The 19,019-nt window shown below is 38.9% G+C and overlaps 1 long non-coding RNA gene across 1 annotated transcript; it reads left to right on the forward strand.

Annotated features, from left to right (window-relative positions):
- The first annotated feature begins 253 nt into the window (after positions 1 to 253).
- Positions 254 to 12,583, forward strand: LOC122886054. The gene is made up of 3 exons (XR_006380245.1): positions 254 to 376; positions 3,935 to 4,008; positions 11,887 to 12,583. It is a non-coding gene; the product is annotated as an uncharacterized LOC122886054 (long non-coding RNA).
- The last annotated feature ends 6,436 nt before the right edge of the window (positions 12,584 to 19,019 follow it).

Raw genomic sequence — 19,019 nt, forward strand, 5'->3', positions numbered from 1 at the left:
ATCAATATTTGGATACTTGAACTCTGTATGAACTGAATAGTTAGTATCCAATGAAATGAGATGGAAAGTGCTCCATGCATTAATTGAATAAACAACTATTTGGTCATTACCAGTATGGTCTTGTTTAAATTGTACAGCTTTTTGCACATCTTTGTCAGGGAATATTAACAGTTCTCGATCTGAATTTCTATGAATGAATTTCTGTTAATACCCCACCCAGTTAATTGTAATCATCTCTCCCTCTCTCCCATTGTCTAGTCGAGCCAGGTTGTTGAGGTAGCAGTGGAGGAGAGCAGGGAGGAACAATAAGCTGTAGACTTGAGTATGGATATTGCATAACTACGGCCACCTCTGATCACCAGGGAGTCAATCAAGAGTGAGTACACTGGTCCACTTGTCCATGGTACTTACTACTCAGCTTGGTAGGGGTTTGGGGGAGTAGTACAGTACGCATATTTAAAGTCGCCGCAAGGTTGGTGTACTGGTGGGTGGTGTTTGACCGATTGTGGGGGGCTGATTTTTTGTCCCAGTCCAGCCCTGTCACCATCTGTAGCTGGAACTTTGCTTCGCTTCACCTGATGTCTGCCATATGTAGTGCATTAGAGCTACCATTAACATAAAAATTCACAGTCAAACCACAAAGCTTTTGCTGTTCATTTTGTTCTGTCAGTCAAGCAGCATGAGCAGCTTCTCAGGAGATACACTGAGGTAACAATTTGTGAAGACTGACAACCTCGTTGAGAAGATATGTGAAAGGAATGACGGCCACTTAAGAAAAAAAGGTGCCACTTACACCTAAAAATATAAGATTGCCACTAGAGATACTACACAAGAAAATGTTTGACATTTGCGTAGTGTATCCATACAATCACATCTCTGGTGGTCCCGTTTTTCACTTTCAGTGTTTAGCAGCATTTTAATCTCTATGGTATTTCATCATCATATTAACGTTATTATGTCTGTTTTTCTTTTTTTCCACTAACAAGACATGACTAAAATTATGTTATTGTAAGCATTTTTATATGGGTTGACAGGGACTGAAAGAACTGACATTGAGCCTCTGGGATATAGTGTTCTGTCTTTATTCTTTGAAGATTTGGCTTTGATAACAGCCACGCAGGCTGGCACTTATCTACAGCAAATACAGGCTACTTTACACTAAAATGTACACCACCTCTAGATTAGCCCATGGCTGAGGCCAGTTGTGAATACGCAATGGATGAAAAGACTCACTGTAAGACAACAACTCAGACTGCTGTCTTAATTATAAAAGCATATATAGATGGAATAACTGTTTTTGAGGTAGAAATAATGATTTTCAATTAAACTTCAATACAATACAAACTTCAATATTTTTTTTAAATACAATGGCCTTGATCTTGAAAGGCCATCAGGCTTGTTACCCTACATAATAATAATATTTACAACCAACCTCAGTTAATCCCTAATAAATCTTACCTTCAAAGTTGCTTCGAAAACTGTTGTTTGTCATTTTCTGTGGTGCTGTTGTGTTGGGATATATTGGATGTTTCAAACATTTAGTTTACACCTCTTGATGTTGATAGGGTGGACAAAATATTGTATTATCCAACACTTCAATTTTATTGTGCCTAATTTTATTTGGCTAGAAATCTATAGTGGTTTGGCTTAAGTCCTCTGTGGCTTAAGTGAATGAGTAACTTCATTTCAGACTCCAGGGACATCATAGTTGTCTCAGTGGTCGCATGGGTCCAAACAAAGGGTTTTATAAAGGCATAAAAAAATAAAAATAATAGACAAAAAATATTCTTGAGAAATGTTTGAATAAATAAAACTTCAATAAATACATAAATGTGACAGAACCAAGTAGCAGACTGAAAACTGACTTTCCACTTGACCTTTGGCTTATCACAATTCGGTGGTGTTTGCCCGTGTGTGAACTTTGACTCATGACCTTTGAAATAGCCATTAAGCAGAAACCGCAAGGTCATGGCCAATATCGACCTGCTGCTACTGTTTGTACTGAGCAATGTGTAGAGACCAAGACCTCTGTAAAGGTAATTTGTCACATTCGTACTGTAAGTAACTGGCTTAAATTCCACTGGGGCTTCATGTTTCACCAGTGTCTATTGGAGAAATTTCTCAAACTGCCAGGCTGTAACTACACTTTGTCAAGGTGGAAGCTTGAGGTCAGACACGTACAGTATTGGGAATGGGAAAATCATGGGGAAGTTCATGCTCGAAAACCCTCCAATGTGGTTGAATTACAACAATTCTGCAAAGATGAGTGGGCCAAAATTCCTCCACAGCAGTAAAAGACTCATTGCAAGTTTTCGCAAACGCTTGATTGCAGTTGTTGCTGCTAAGGGTGGCCCAACCAGTTATTAGGTTTAGTCGGCAATCACTTTTTCCCACAGGGCCATGTAGGTTTGGATTTTGTTTTCCCTCAATAATAACAACCTTCATTTAAAAACTGCATTTTGTGTTTACTCGTGTTATCTCTGACTAATATTTAAATTTGTTTGATGATCTGAAACATTTAAGTGTGCAGAAAAATAAGAAATCAGGAAGGGGGCAAACACTTTTTCACACCACTGTACGTTTGTAGCTCCACAAGGTGCTCTGTTGATAGTAACGCCTCTACCAATGGCCCCTTACCAAGTTACACTGGCAACACAGAGGAATAGTTTGAGATTTTGGGGAAAATGCTTATTTAATTTCTTTTTGTGAGTTAGATGAGAAGATCAATACCAATCTCACATCTGTGCATTAAGTATTATGCTAGAGCCAAGAGGCTATTACATTAGCTTAGCATTAAAATTGGAAGCAGGGGCTAGCCTGGCTCTGTCAAAAGTTAAAAAATATACGTACGAACACCTCTAAAATGTTGGTAGCACATAAAAATGGAGTTACATACTGTAACTATTTCTTGGCAAACAGTGGTGGCTCTTTAGTCTTGGGTGCTTGCCTATAAACCTTACAGTGATGAAAAGAATAAATTACAGCATGTAACGTCATAGTAAAAACAACATTTGACATTTTCACATTTCTGTTTGTGTACAAATTAAACAAACACGATACAACCTGTAGTGAACTTTAGTGGGGGGTTTTAGCTTTGAACCAAGCCCGGCTACCTGTTTCCTCCTCTTTCCGATCTTCATGCTAAGCTAAGCTAATTGCCTCCTGGTTCTAGCTGCATAGTTACTCCACAGATATGAGAGTGTTTTCAGTCTTGTCTTAGCTCACAGCAAGAAAGCGAATCAGTGTATTTCCCAAAATGTCAACCTATTCCTTTAATAAAAAAATTATAAAAATTGTAAATTAAATATCCACCTTTGGCTGTAGAAATACCAGATAATTTTCCCATTCTGAAACTTCATCTTGTTTTTTGCAGACCTATGCTGAGAGCTTCTCTTTTGCTTCATAAATGGATATTTTCCGAATAACAAAAGATGTTGTTATTAAAGTACCTGGAGAGAAAATCTTGAGAAAGTCCAAACAAAGGCAAAAATGTCTGAGTGTAATAAATTCAGAAGAGGAAATTCTGGTAAGAAAACATTGCTTTGAAAAAATGAAAAAACACAAACATTAAGCATTAAGTACTAAAAACATTATCAGACTGCCATTCAGTGGTACAAACCACCTCAACAGTCTGACATAAGAAGGGCGCTACAAACAACCACAAACTGTTATCCCAAACAAGCACTATTTCAACATCTGATTCACATTTCACACATCATTTAAGTCTCTGGCCTCAATATTTGAATGGCATTCAAGTGATGCCCTGCAGTAGGAGCACATTTATTGAATTACCTTCTGAATTGAAGTGCACAAAAACATTTACTGGAACTGTGAAGATAGGAATATTTTCAGTGCACTAATGATGCTTTTTATGTGCTCTCTCTCTCTCTCTCTCTCTCTCTCTCTCTCTCTCTCTCTCTCTCTCTCATGTAAGTAAACACAGATGCAGGTGTAGAGGGAGAGCACAATTTTCTGCTGGTATATTTTGAGTGAGAAATTTACTGACTGGTAAGTTCCAATGGTGTCCACATCTGTTTCTATCTATCTGCATGTCTAAAAGCAGCCTATTTGTGTGAATTTCATTTAGATACATTTTATTACTATTACTCATTTTATTGGCCAATACATTCTGGTGAATATTCCTGGTTGTTCTTATATTATCAACCTAACAACATTTTTAGTCACATAACTCATCTACAAAACGTTGTGTTTAATGTCTGTAATGTGTTAATCTTGAACATACTATATCTGCAAGACATTCATTTTCATTGTTTTTAATTCTCCACTCCTGGAAACAAAAGCATGCTTTTATGGTATGGTTATGTTAAGACAACTCACAGCACTTGGTAAAGTTAGGGAAAGGGATCGTGATAATGGTGAAATAGTGAAAACCCAAGTCGAAGAATTGTGTTGCTGCTGCAAATGTGGATCCTCACCCTCGTCAAAGCACTGAAAGCTCTTTGAATCCACAGTGCTAACAGGAATGACCTGCAGCATGGATGTCAGCAGTTTCATGCAAGGGTACAGCTGTGACCTACTGTAGGGCTATCAGCAAGGATCAACTGCTGCTGGGACAAGTGACAGTTCTGGGCTTTGTATTGTAATGCAGGCGCAACCACACAAGCTGCATCTGAATGAATGATTCCTTCACCGTGAACACCATGATGGCATCTGATGTGGGGACAGCTGTGACTATACAGGCATAGGCTGAGAAATATGCCGAGTCCAGGATTGCAGATCTCTAAAACAGGAATCCCTCTGCTGATTGGTCCTCCTTGTTCTTCATGTGAAGGGTTGTCTTAAAAAGCTGGTGGAACCTTGACATTCAGTACAGTAGTAGTTTTGGGAGAATCGGTAGGGTTATGTTACAGCTTTGTTAATGGCTATTAATTTTTACAGTTACAACATTGTTAATCCTTAAATGTATGAGTGTTTGTTCAAACATTCCAACATTCCTCATGTCTTTAGTGACCCAGCACTTATATAACACAGATTAAGCCATATATTAAAATCATATTGCTTGTGAACTTTTCAGAACGCATTATTAACAATAGCAAACATACAAAAAATATTTGTTTGCCATTTCTGAAATTTCTATAATCATTTGTAGATGTCAGATTTTCTTTCCCAAAATTCTGTTATATATCATGTTTATACTGTACTATCTTGCACATAGGTTACTGTAACTTCTCACAGACTGGGACCTAACAAACACAATGAAAAGGTTCTCATATGGAGAGTTTCCTGCAGAATCCTCTAACCCCTGTACTTTGCATTGCCACTTTCACTGAGATGTTGCAACACATCACAACTAATGGTCTCATGCAAAGTTTACAAATTATGAAAACTTTGTGTTAGACAGAATCTCCTTCTATACTAATAACTACAGTGTTCATAATGTATAGCTGTACAAATGTAAACAGCTCCAACTGTTGTTTGGTCCCTCATAGACAATTATGGTGTCAGTATCCAGGTAGTTTAACAGAATCTGTGGCACATTTTCTCTTTCATCTTTCACACTGGGGCTGGAGAGACAGCATGTTTTTGCCATTTTTATTCTGGCAGTATGTGGATGGAATGGTGGCAATAGTGGGGAACCAGCTGTTGGATTGACCTGTGTGCCAGGGGGCCAAGACCAAGACCAGATGTTGGCAATATGCCCTGGGAAGAGTTGGATGGGTCCCAAGCACATGAGCTCCTAGAAGCAGGCAGCAGAATGGGATGAGAAAAAGTCTCCCGGGGTCCAGGGCAAGTGTGTAACAGTGTTTGCTAAGTTGCCTTGACATAATACTTTTACTATTCAAATAAATACTATTCAAATGAGCTTGGGGACTGGCCTACACCATGACCAGAGTGGACTTTTGAAAACCAGTTTTGACTATATCCTCTGATGATTCAGTCAGTGGCGCCACTTCACAAGATGAGATCAGGTCCATTACAATGGGTCCCATGCTACCTTAAAAAAAAAGAGTTCTGAAACAAGATGAGATGAGTTAATGAGTTAATGGACATACTATATGCAGTATCAGTGTTGTTGTAGGTTTCAGTCTGCATGTAAACCCCTTGGATTTGTTGTTTCTCTCCACTTTCAAGATCCAGTCAAAGTAAAAGTTATAAAACAAGCCACTTCACTTTTTCAAAAACCCTGGCAACAGAAGTAAATTTCCCATTTACTGTCTCTGTAGACAAAATTAATCACAAGTTAGCACTTGCAACTGTTGTTAGCAGAGGAACTTTTACACATCGATCTGGTCTCACTAACCATGCACAACTCAGTTAAGTTGATGGGTTTTGAATTCCACAATAAACTCAATAAAATATGATTTCTGAAAAAACAAAGCTGAAATCAGATAACCTGTTTCACCATCTGATAGCTACCTTATATTGTTAAAACATTTAGGCCAAAATTACATTTCACTATGGGACAAATGCCTTAAATTATTGCCTCTGGAATCAGATATTTCATCTTTTCGATCCTTCAAACAGTTTACCTTATCTCAGTAATGTGGATATCTGAATTCAAACTGACATCAAAGCTCTTGCAATACAAGGCATGTTCATCAACCTGCTGCTGCAGTGGAAGGGAGACAGGTGTGCACTGTTTTGCCCAATCAGCCCGGCGATTATCCCTCTGTAAAGGACCATCGGCAGCGGCAGCTCTGACAAGCGGCGGGATTAGTGAGAGATGCAATTAAGGCCTCAACAGGGAATCTGTGTCTGACACACACAGATAGGATTGTGGCTGCATCTCCACACATACATGCATTATGCTCAAACTGTGAAGTGGAAAGCTCACCTTGAGTCACATCAGATGACTTCAATTTATTTGCCGGTGTGTCTGAGTTGGTGGGAACCCTGAATGCTAGGTTACTGGCTATTACCTATTGCATTCACTGCTGCAACCCAATTATCACATGCAAATTAATAAAATTGGTATAGGATTATCTTTGGAATAATACATGTGACAAAGATTAATCGGTACTGACACTCAGATCCTTGAATACACATAGGAAATGGTCTGTGGTTCAAAGTATATTTCACATTAGATATTCAATATGCAAACAACAGTAGAAAATGAAACCAATATACCTCAGTAAAGTTTGAGAATAAGGTCGATGATGTTTCATATCACATTCATTTTTAAATTATCTAGCAGGTCATTGCAGCTGAGTGTCCAGGCGCAGTCAGAACAGAATTTGCAAGGTCAATTTTATTCGCTATGTAAAAAAAAAAACCCAGGCAGGATGGGAAATAATGTGGACAGAGTTTCAAGCATTAGGCCGTGTTCAGACCGAGTAGCCTTGTGTTAAAAAGCGCAGCCTTCTCATTCATTTACAGTACAGTTGGATGGCACGGCGGGGGTGCCAACGCAGAGGGCTCCAGCAAAAAAAACCAGTCACCCATAGTGCTGACCAATAAATCGTATTTTCATTATTATTGAGTTTATATAGTGACTTTGCTGTAGTAAACTTTACTGTTGCTGCTCTAGAAACAACATTTAGTTATATTTAAAATATGCAGGTCTAATCCTGTTCTGAATTTAAAGACAACCAGGTTAACATAGTACCTGTATAACTAATGTGCACGCAAGTCACATCGTCATCGCAATATTGAACTAAGCTATCGCACATCAGAGATTTTCCTCATATCGTGAAGTTGAGCAAGTTGGCGTTGCTTTCTCAGGAAGTCTTTGATTGCTCCATCAGCCAACCTTGCACATCTTTTCATGTCCCCAATGCTCTCAATGCTGTTATGTGTCTCCAATTATGGCCGTCTCCCTCCCTGGCTCGCTCTCTACACACTCATGTCCTCACTCTCTACACGCTCACACTTCTGTCCTGGCTTTCTGTCAATGGATGCTCTTCACAGTGGAAGTAGACACAGCTCCTCCCATTGTAATGACCTCAAGTGAGACCCGGTGAAGCTGTTTGTGAATCCCTAGTTTGTTGGAGGACTTTGCTATATTAATAAAGACTGATACAGTGTAGTGTGCAGATTAGCCCCTTATCAGTTTGCATGCCATTGCAAAGATGCCAGCATCCAGATGATGGGGTCATTTGCAAACGCTACAAAGGACACTGCTGCATTGGGTCCCAATACTTTTTCAAAGACCCTTTCAAACACTGTTGAAGCTTATAATTAACGCCCTTGCAGACACTTATACCACATTCACATCACATACGATCCACTGTGTGCACAACCTGAAAAAAACATTTCCCTCAGCCTTGTAGTGGTAATTAAAAGTATGATGTGAGAATTTTTGGAGGCTCTATATCTCCCACCTGGTGTCCCATATTGCAAAAGTATGCCAACACAGGCAGTAAACACAACCATTAATCAACATATGCCAGCAGTCCCAGATAATGGAAATCAAAAATTATTGGTGATAATACACAACATTAATCTATTTACGAAAATAGAACCGACAGTAAAATCTTGCACTAAGCAAGATTTTCATGTGAAGGTCCAACATATTAGCCCACATTTCAAAGTGGGGCTGCAATGGAGGACAACATCCCATCTCCACTTGCAGAACTGGGATGCAGGATCGAAAAATGGATTTATTGCCCTGGCAGGCCTTTTATGACCATCAAAAAGCTAAAAACTATTTAACCCCAGCAACCATTTTGTCACAAAGTAGCTAGTGAACAAATGTTTAATTCTTTTTCAACTTTTAACTGTGGGTGTATTACTAGGCCTTTAGTGGTAAAGTGCGCCTCCTAGTGTCATAATCGAGAAGTCAGATGTAAAAAGCTAATTACTCTGCAGTTAGTGAAGGAAGGAGGTTGCCTTACAGTAGGTTTACAGCTCTTTTGACTGTTATTTTGGATTACCTTTCTGTGGAATAGGTTACAGTGTTTTGGATACTTCTTTGGATTATAATTTTGTTCTACTGAAGAATTTTATTTCATGCAACGCATTCTTGTTGTGTAAAAAGGAGGATTATTCATATCTACTTGGAGAGACATGTAGGCCTAAAGTAAACTATTATTCTGACTGTGTCATTAGCTGCTAAATACTCCACCAGATAGTTGCTAACTTTGTCTGCCTGTTGTTTGCCATTGCAGGCTGTAAAACCAAACCAAAGAGCTATAATGCTCCATAGAGCTGAAGGGAAATGGTCGTAAGAGTGACCCCTTTCACATTACAGTACACATAGTTATTTAATACACTGTGAACATAGAAATGTTGTTTAGACGAGCTTTAAATAAAGAAAAGATTTATATTACTAACATCACGTATTCAATTTACACATACTTTTAGAATTTCCACAACTAATACTTATCCTAAAAAGAATTTAGACAAAGAGCATTCTTCCCAGGTATACCTTTTATGTTCAGTAAATGTCACTGTTCCTGCGGTGTGTATGAAAAGCCTGTATTGCAGAATGCATTTGAAAGTTTCCTAAAGTGGAGAAAATGGGCCTTCTAATGATATGCTGTCAGTAATGAATGTCAGTGGCCAGATGCTTGCAACACAGCCTGAAAATGAAATTGGCACTTTTCTAGCAGCATTCCTGCCAGGCCCAAGGACTCACTACCTGCTATTTAATCTGTCACACACAGCTATTATATGCAACAGTGACGATTATGAAAAAAGATCTGCATCCTTCTGAGGGACCCTGTGTACTCTTTGGTTGATTAAAAATAAATCCCAGAAAGTCATTGGAATCCATTAAAATCATTTCTGGGCTGTCATCTGTCTGACATGTGGTAACCCTCACTGACAGCCACAGATTCACTGGCATCTCTGGGTAATAGAATCATCTCTTTGTGGCCACATTATTGCTGGTAAAAGAGAAAAGTTAGTTTTTTTATCCACCTAATCCTTACACCCTTTAAGAAAAAATTGCTCTGGTTATGAATATTCTTTGAAGAGAATATGTCCTCATATACATTGTTTCATTAAAAACAAAAACATATGATGATAACATAGCAGTAATATAATAAGCAAATGTAGCATTTCGTTAGTTGGCTTGTATCAACTGCTTCATTCATGCTTCTTCAGTAGTGGTTCACTTATCAGCTGCTTGGCTACCAGCTGACTAATAACATTATGTTCATACAGGTGTACAAGGCAGCTCATGTCAATGCTGTTTGCTGTTGCAGCTTCTATTGTGTTGAAGTGTTTTGTTTTATTGTTTGTAATGTATATTTATTAATGGGAGACAAGTTCTCCCAACAGAATCCTCGTTGCTGCTCTGAGAGATTTACCATCAAGGCTTGGCACTTTGAGTGACACAAAATGTCATTAATGGTGACCTTTCATTTGGTGCTGGCTTTTATGGTTGCCATAATTGAGATGTTATAATGATCATTGCTTTTACAGCCGTATTTTGGTCGAAGTTATTTGAAAAGATGAAAATCAACGTCGAACACGAACCATCCTGCAAATACTTGTTTGCCCTTGTAAAAGCACAAGATAGTAAATCTTGAGTATAATGGGCATAAGAGTGCAGTTAGTGGCTTTTTGGTTTGTTGCAATTAACCTGTTCACTTGAGATTCACTTAAGACACTCTGAGTTATTCAAAGCTTTTCTTTGCATGATTTTTTTCATGGTCCTCCCAACAAAATTGTTTCAGTCTTAAAAATGCAGAAGGAAGAGAGCAGCCCCTCCAGGCCTCATAAAAAGCAACACTGAGCTTCCCTAATTAAACTGAACTCTCCCCTTCCGAACTGCGGGCAAGGTTTTGGCAACATAATAGAGCAGGTCCTCTCTCAGCCTGATATCGGCCTCCTGCACCAGCTCCTCTGCTGGAACACTGCAGGCTGCAACAATCAATAAAGAGCAACTTCATAAATTGGAAATATGTCCACCATTAAAACACTTACCAGATACTCTTTTAAAACAGGCTGCCCATGGTAAAAATACTTGATTTAAATGCATTAAATGGTGAATGACACCACATCTTACAGCTGGTAAAGGTAATGGTCTGTAATCTTCTGTAATGGTCCCAGGAGAGTAACTGAGTCACACCAATTACCTGATCACACTAAAACCCAACTGCATAAACTAATGGCCAGAATTCTAGCAGATTTCTGAAACTATCTCAGCACTGAGTTGCCTTCTCTGACAGATTTTAAGGATGGTTGTAAGAGACATGTGTCAGAACAACTAGATTATACATTTTTTGCCTCAAACATCCAAATTCACAGGAGACCCTCTTCACTGGGGGTAGATATCAAAAATAAGTGGAAAATATTTAGATTCAGAGATCCATGAAGAACTTCTGAATCAATTAATAATACATTTTTTTCTCAGTGACATGGCTGTTGTGCAATGACCTTCAAGTGGCAAATGAAATTACAGTGCGTATAAGATGCGTATAAGGAGGCTAGAAAGCATCGTGACCTATACAGTAATGTTAAAGACAAAACACAGGCATTCAAAAATCACCCGGCAATCAGTTCACATCCCAGCAGTGAGTCTCTGGCACAGCTTTCAGTGGCCTATAAATGACCCAAAGAAAGGGAAGAAATGTAGATACTTAGAGCAGGAACTCAACGAAAGTGAGGGTGAAAAGGTCATCAATATATCACAGTGCCAAATGCTTGAAAAATAATGCTGCTTTATCAATGTTTGTGTGTAATTTTGCTTCCAGCAGGAATAAGTTATGAGCAAGAAGGTGAGTGAGTAAGTCAAAACCCAGAAATTCAACAACACTGTGCTGCATTATTGAGTCACCAGTATTGATCAGTAACCCTATTAACCCCATTTGCAGTTAGATTAATCTGGATATCTGTCTTTTAATGATCATTGCGGTTTTATTCAGCGTGAGAGGAAGAGAAATACGTGTCACCTCTTAAATGTGTGAGGTAAGTTGGAGCAATGTGGTGTATCGCTGGAGACAAACTATTTTCTATCTGGCTGCTCTCTCTCCACAGTCATGTCTCCATGATGTCTCCATCTCTGCTGCTATCAGTTAATGAAGCCCAGTCTGGAGCGTGGAGAAGCACTAAACCAATCTGCAGGACACACATGAGGAGCAGAGGGGATTTGTGGACAGCGAGGCACTCACAGGCAGTTAGCTCGGGGGCATCGAGCTTCAGTTTGCGATCTGATAGTCTATCTTTGACTCTAAATACCAACTGGAAAAACCTAAATATGGTAATAGAATATATTGCCTTCAGATTTACTGTGTGTTACAAGCGTGGGCACCAAGGAGGCAAGTTGCAGAAGTGTAAAAGCCATCTTCAATAGAGTTGGCAGTAAGACCTCTAAAACACAAGTGAAAAACGTTGAAGATAGCTGGAGAGGAATATTCCCCTAAGGTGTCTGCATTGCACCAATAAGGAAGACGCCGAGCCCTGTTGGTGGAAGGTGCAGTGAGGTTCGCCGAATTCCACACAAGCCCATCAGTCTGAATATGACTTCTCCAGAGGGAGTGGATCCCCCACACTCAGCCGATGGCGGTGAGCTGTTTTTCTCTCTGGGGTTAATTTGTGGCACCACATCGTGAGACATCAATTCTTTCTGACGTGTTGTGTAGAGAAAATAGGAACATTTAAAGGCCTTTATTTGTCATCGTTTTTCCTCAGACAAATTTATTACCAGGGAGGTCGCTGGCCTTGAGACACCCAGCCTGGGGTTATTGTATATCTTTTTCATGCTCATATGAGTGGCTCTCTGTTCGGTTTTGGACTTTGTAAATACTGATGTATTTGTATGCGCTCAGTTGAATAAAAAATCAAAAATGAAGCATACTTACCAATGTTCTGCCTATTAATCTCGTTGACATTCTGTTGTACTTTCACTTTTGTTATTTGGTGATAACACAGATAAGTGCAGCACTCAGCTTTTCTGACAATCATGTTAAAACACTTGGGAGCCTAAAACACAATGGTGTATGGCACACTGGACAAACTGTTAATACGCTAAGTGGGCTGCATGACAAATAACATAAAGTGTGAATATTTCTGAGTGCAAATTAGCAACACTGCAGACTATTTTAAACACATGATACCTAATTTATTCAGATTTTTGATTTCAGAGCAGTTCCAGTTTGCAGCAGTTGGCAGCAAAGTTAAGAATGAATACACAGTGCAGTCAGCTTCCATGTCAATTTGACTTGGTTTCTCAAACTTCTCGCTTGGATAAATACTCCATCTGTCTGAGCTGATCTCATCACCAACATTGCCCCTAATCCTCCTCCTCAGACATCAGACAACACTCGCTGATGATTCTCCTCCAAGTCAGATTGCATTCTGGGTCTCACCAGGGGAATCAAACCTCACCAAGCCTTGAACAGCTTCCAAGGTGACATTTTCATCTGAGCCCTTTCCTCACAGTGGACTCCCCCCCATTACGGATTTCTGCATTGTTACCAGCAGTGATGCACAAATCCAGCCTCACAAGATGTAATCTATCTTTTCCTGACATACGTATGCACAGACACACTTCACGCTAAACATAACAGACTTAATACTATCACACACAGTCGCATATGGATGCAGGAATACGGATACAGACATAGAAAGACACACACAACTAAACACACACACACACACACACACACACACACACACATTTTCCAACCTCTCCAATAACTAAAAGGGATAGAGGAAGCTCACAAAGGGAGTAATGTAGCACAAGGGAAAATGCCAAGTGTCTTATTAGTGGTTTAGTAGAGATGGCTGGGAATCGATGAGCGACCCCAATGGTCACAACACAGCACTCCCAGAGACGCACATCACGGCACTCAGTCTGCACTATCCATCATAACAAAACAAAAAAAGAAAACTCTCCCACAGCTAAAGACCTTCTCCTTCTTATCCCCCTTCTGTTCAGTGCTTTGGGAGAGACAGGAGAGTGCTGCCAAGCAAAGGCATGAGCAACATAAGGAGTCCCTTATTTTCTGCTTTGTTCCTTGGAGATGACTCCTATATTCCACCTCCATACTGCAGACAACTTGTCTTTACAGAAGTTATTTTTTCATGTTGCTCTAGAAACACTTTTGATCAAGGAAAACATTTTTTTAATGCTTTTAGTAACAGCTGATCAGGGAAATCTTGTTTCTGTTTTAACCTTGCAGATGTACACATGTACATCAAAGCAACAAATTAATAATTTACCAGCAATGTGTGCTACAGTAATACATATAGCTTACATACAGCTAACAATATGATTATCTGTATCAGATTAGGTAATTACTGTACCTACTGCTGTAATATTTCATAGCATACATTACAGGTGATTACTGTTTTGTAATCAAAATCACTTCATATTTTAAAAACACTAGTTAGTTGCTATTCATTATTATGTTATTGCTTTATACTCAGATGTTACACAGTAAAAAGTGCGCAATAAATAGTTAATAACGTAATTACTCATGTTAATTAATTAATTAATAACTACATGTAATTACTAATTGTTCAAGCAACAGTTTGATATTTTGGGAAATAAGCTTATTTCCGTTCTTGCCAAGAGTTAAATGAGAAGATTGACACCACTAGTTATGATGCTTCAGACAGTTAGCTCAGCTTCGCACAAAGACTGGAAACGGGAAAAGGGTTAGTCTGGCCCTGTCCACAAGTAACAAAATCCACCTACCAGCACCTCTAAAGCTCACTAATTAACATGATCAATCTCAATGGAACAAAAACTGTAAAAAGTATAAAATTGATACCACTCTCATGTCTGTGTGTGAAGTGTGGAGCTGGAGCCAGGGGGTGATTGGCTTAGCTTAGCATAATGACTGGAAACAGTGGGGAAACAGCTAGCTTGACTCTGTCTGTTCAGAGATGCCTACCAACAACTTTAAAGTTAACTAAACGCTGTTATCCTCTGATGATTATACACTAATCCACCAGAATATCCTCCCATCATGCATCATGGTCTAATTTCTACTCTTTGCAGTCAGTTTAAGCAGACATTAAAAAAGAAGAACTTTTGTGGTTTGTCCCTTGCCCATCAATTTTTTATTTTTTTTTTAAATTCCCATAATCGTGCAAGGGGTTCTCTGAGTCTCCCTCTAACTGGAACCTGACTTGATTTTAAAGACTGGTGCTCCACACAGTTGCTGCAAAAATGACACCCAGTATGATTAATGAAAGATTAAAGTAAGGCTGTGGTCACAAACCAGTCAACATGACACATTTCCATTTGTTTCCTCTCATTCATCTGTCTCTTTTTAATCATTAGGCAAGCTGTTATGAACTTAGTGAAAAAGAAAAACAAGGTTATTCCACATGAAAGGTGTGCAGATTGCGTGCCAGCAGTGTAACAGACAGGGAAACAGCTGGTGACTAATGGTGTTTCCGAAGAAGAGCTGCTGTGATTCTGACCATCTTCCACACTGCACTGTTTTTTTCCCACTAACACTTTGACAAGGCTTGGCCTCATAATGGCTTCCTGATTTACCTTTGCCCATACCTGCGCTCAGCCAGAAAATGAGCTCTAAAATGTCGAAGTGGCTCAAGGGACCCATTGTTAAGTGATATTCAGTAAAGCCCTGTTGCTGAAATAGCTGCCTGTCAAAAACAACCCAGCAGACACTCCACTGTCTGCTCTGAAAGCCCTGCACACCTGGGACATATATTATTTGGGAATGTGAAGTGATAATTTCAGGGTCCGTTGGTGATTTCAGTCCAGTGTGAATGTGCCATGTGGTTTGAGAAGTAAAAATTCCACTGCAAATTATGCGCTGATGAGTAGTAATATCAACAGTAAATTTAATTTGTGTGGCATTTATCCCACAAAAAAGTTTTTTACAATACAGAATAGCATCTTAACAACGTTAAGATGAGCACAGTAAAAAGTATTACATGAAAGTTTAGACAAGCAGGAAGCTCATAGACCCACCTACATGTGTTTGTATGTTTAAAACCATGGATCATTTCCAGTCATCAACACTACAGAGTAATACCCATTATTACTTGACGTTTTGGCAATATTGTCTTTGTTACACTCGTGCCAATAAAGCATATTGAATTGATTTGATACTGTGAATGAGAGCAGCTGAGCAAACTGATAAGTGAAGTCACTTTGTCGTTGTCACTTCTTGTCTTCAGCGCACAGCAGTGGTGGAAAGTAACTAAATACATTTACTAAAGTACTTTATTGAAGTACAATTATGAAGTACTTTCACTTTACTTGAGTTAAGTATTTCCATTCTCTGCTACTTTATACATCTACTCCATTACAATTCAGAGGAATATATTGTACTTTTTACTCCATTACATTAATTTCACAGCTAGAGTTACAAGTTACTTTTCAGATTAATATGATATGCTTACAAAATACAACACATTGTTAAATACTGAATCAACATTTTTGGCTTGTGACCTCTTACAAGAAAGCAGCTGGTGTGCCTCGTTGGGGCTCCTTGTCACGTTTTAGATGTCTTTAAATTGTTGCTAACAGTTCTGCCAAAGAGACATTTTCCATCTAGACTTCTGACATGGTTGCATTTAAATAACTGTTTAGGCCCTAAGAGATACAATTATTCAATATTTTACCAAAAAGCAAAGATTAGAGAAAAGTCCCAAAATTTACTACAGTTTGTAGTAGTTTGTTTTTTCTTTTCTCTTCTCCCATGAATCATCTCAAAACCCCTCAGATTTATTTTGTGACCGTTTGTGACTCAATATTCTCCTAAGTCAGTGTCTAATAATGAAATCTGAGGAGTGATTCAATCAGCATAGGTGTTCCTTCAACACTATCATCAGACACGAGCATCGATGTTGGACGATTCTGCAAAAACCTGGATTACATTAAATCATTTTTTTCACATACAGTCTTTTAAAGGTTTTCACTTACATGCCAACCATGATATCATTAAGGTAAAGGAAAGACTGTGGTTATGGCAAAAAGGCACCTAAAACCGTTTAGGTATGGAAAGATTGTGGTGGTTGTTAATAAAAAAATGGGGGGTGTTAATTGCAGGGCCATGACAGGACACAAACTCGTCCGCCACCCTTACTTTCTGCCTCACTTGATACAGGACACAAGACTTTACATTGAGCATTGGCATTGGACATAACTCGAGAGGTGCAGAATCATCCAATATTAACGTTAATTCCTAGGATAGTGGGCTGAGTTCCCTATATGGCTGCACTGCGAGCACTTGAAACTCCATAGGTGGTCAAGGAAAGGTGGGAGGAAATCAAGCTTAAATTCTACTTTTTCTGCTTTGACACCCAACGTAGTATAAAAAAAACCCTACATGCATGCCATCCCTGTTCATTTCAGAGTATATCAGGGCCTTCAGACAACAAAATGGTGGAAACAGACACCCCTGGAAATTGTCAAGTGTATAAATCCAGATCCTATCACAAGTGTAAGTATGTCTTCAGGGTGTTCAAATAAGAATACAACTCGACAAAGAGCTACAGACTGCAGTTTTCCATCTAAAAGCAGACTGTAATTTCCTCTTGTCCTCCTCAAAAAAAGGCTTTTAATGCTCACCATGGTGCCATCTATAGACTTTTAGCTCTCTCGCCATTTTTCTACCTTTAGAAATATTACACAGCTGAACTGTGAGGCTGTGCTTCTAACCCTCCTTCTGCATCGAATAATGAGTCTGCTAGAGAAACACCTGAGGAAAAGATGAATAAAGAACCATCAATTCTTTGCGCTGTGTATTTTGCTATTTCCTTTATTTTCTGTAATGAGAGTATCTTGGCACTTCTCTTACCATGCCTTTAGGTGACAATGAACTTCTTCACGCTTTCCTTATCAGAAATCCATCTGTCACAGTTATTAGATTGACAGAGAGGATATAGAGCGAGATCAACAGAAGAATGCAGCTTTCTTCCTGAACAAAGAGTGTTTGTTTCAGTGTGTTTGTGATAGAATTCATGTGGTTTCTAGCTTTCCCCCACCGTTTCTGTCAACAGACAAATCCATTATCATTTAGTCACTGAAAGGTTTTGGATTTCTCTCTTTGCCAAATACCTGAATGGTGCACACATATTTTTAGGTTGTATTCTGGCTCCACATAGGTGTTAAGCACGTCCAAAGGGTTAGTTTTTTAAAAATGTATTTGTTTATTTATTTATTTGTTTCTTAGTTGTTTTGGTTGTCACCACAATTTGTGGTTTTACAGGGGTTATAAGCCAGACTATGCTTGGCCATGCGCAGTGACTTCCTGGAGTCTTTTGACACCACGATGTTGCTAGGCAACCAGTAGAGACTCCAGTAAGTCACTGTGCTTGTTTTTAAACTTTGGCTTTCATATGGACAGCTAGCTGTTTCCCCCTGTTTCCAGTCTTTATGTTAGTAAGCTAACTCTCTCTCGGATATGAGAGTGGTTATTAATATTCTCATCTAACTCTCCAGAAGAAATTGAATAAGCATGTTTCCCAAAATGTCAAACTATTCCTTTCAGCTGCTCCTACATTTATTCCACTAGTCTCACAACACTGGTGTCACATCTTATGAAAGTATCCGTATTTCCAGTTTTGACTTGAAAATACTGTAAATGTTATAATGTAAGTGGTAGCTATGACAGCGATATGCATTTAGCATGTTAGCATGCTAAGTTAATATCAAGATCAAAATGTAGATGAGGCTGACAGGAAGTTAATCCTATGTTTTAGAGGTGCGCTATCATGAAATAAAGAAGTGGACCTTTTGATCTGTTGCAAGTGCTAGATGAAAAGAGGGATCATCAAAATGTATGGCAATCCATCCAATAGAAAAAATACAGCACACAGCCGTACTGTGACAAAGACAAAGTCAAAGGTTGTACAAGGGATAAAGGAAGAGCTCATCTCTGCCATAAGTCCAGCTTAATTCAACTGTCTAATCAGTATTCTGCCAAGGCCCTGTTTCACATATATTTTCATCTGTTACGGTAACCTTCCACAGTGTGTTACAGCATCTCAATGGAAAATTTGCGGCGCTTCCCCTAGTAACCACAGAGAAACACTAATGCATATTTGAGACTGTGCCAATAAAGAAACTATAGTAAGTAATGTTTCTTTTTTCCAAGACACAACCTCTCAAGAGTGAAGAGTAATTGTACCAAAACAACCTTTCAGTGAAGTTTACACAGAAATGTCACAGTCCATCACAC

Source organism: Siniperca chuatsi, linkage group LG12, assembly GCF_020085105.1.
Source record: "Siniperca chuatsi isolate FFG_IHB_CAS linkage group LG12, ASM2008510v1, whole genome shotgun sequence".
Classification (NCBI taxonomy): Eukaryota; Metazoa; Chordata; class Actinopteri; order Centrarchiformes; family Sinipercidae; genus Siniperca; species Siniperca chuatsi.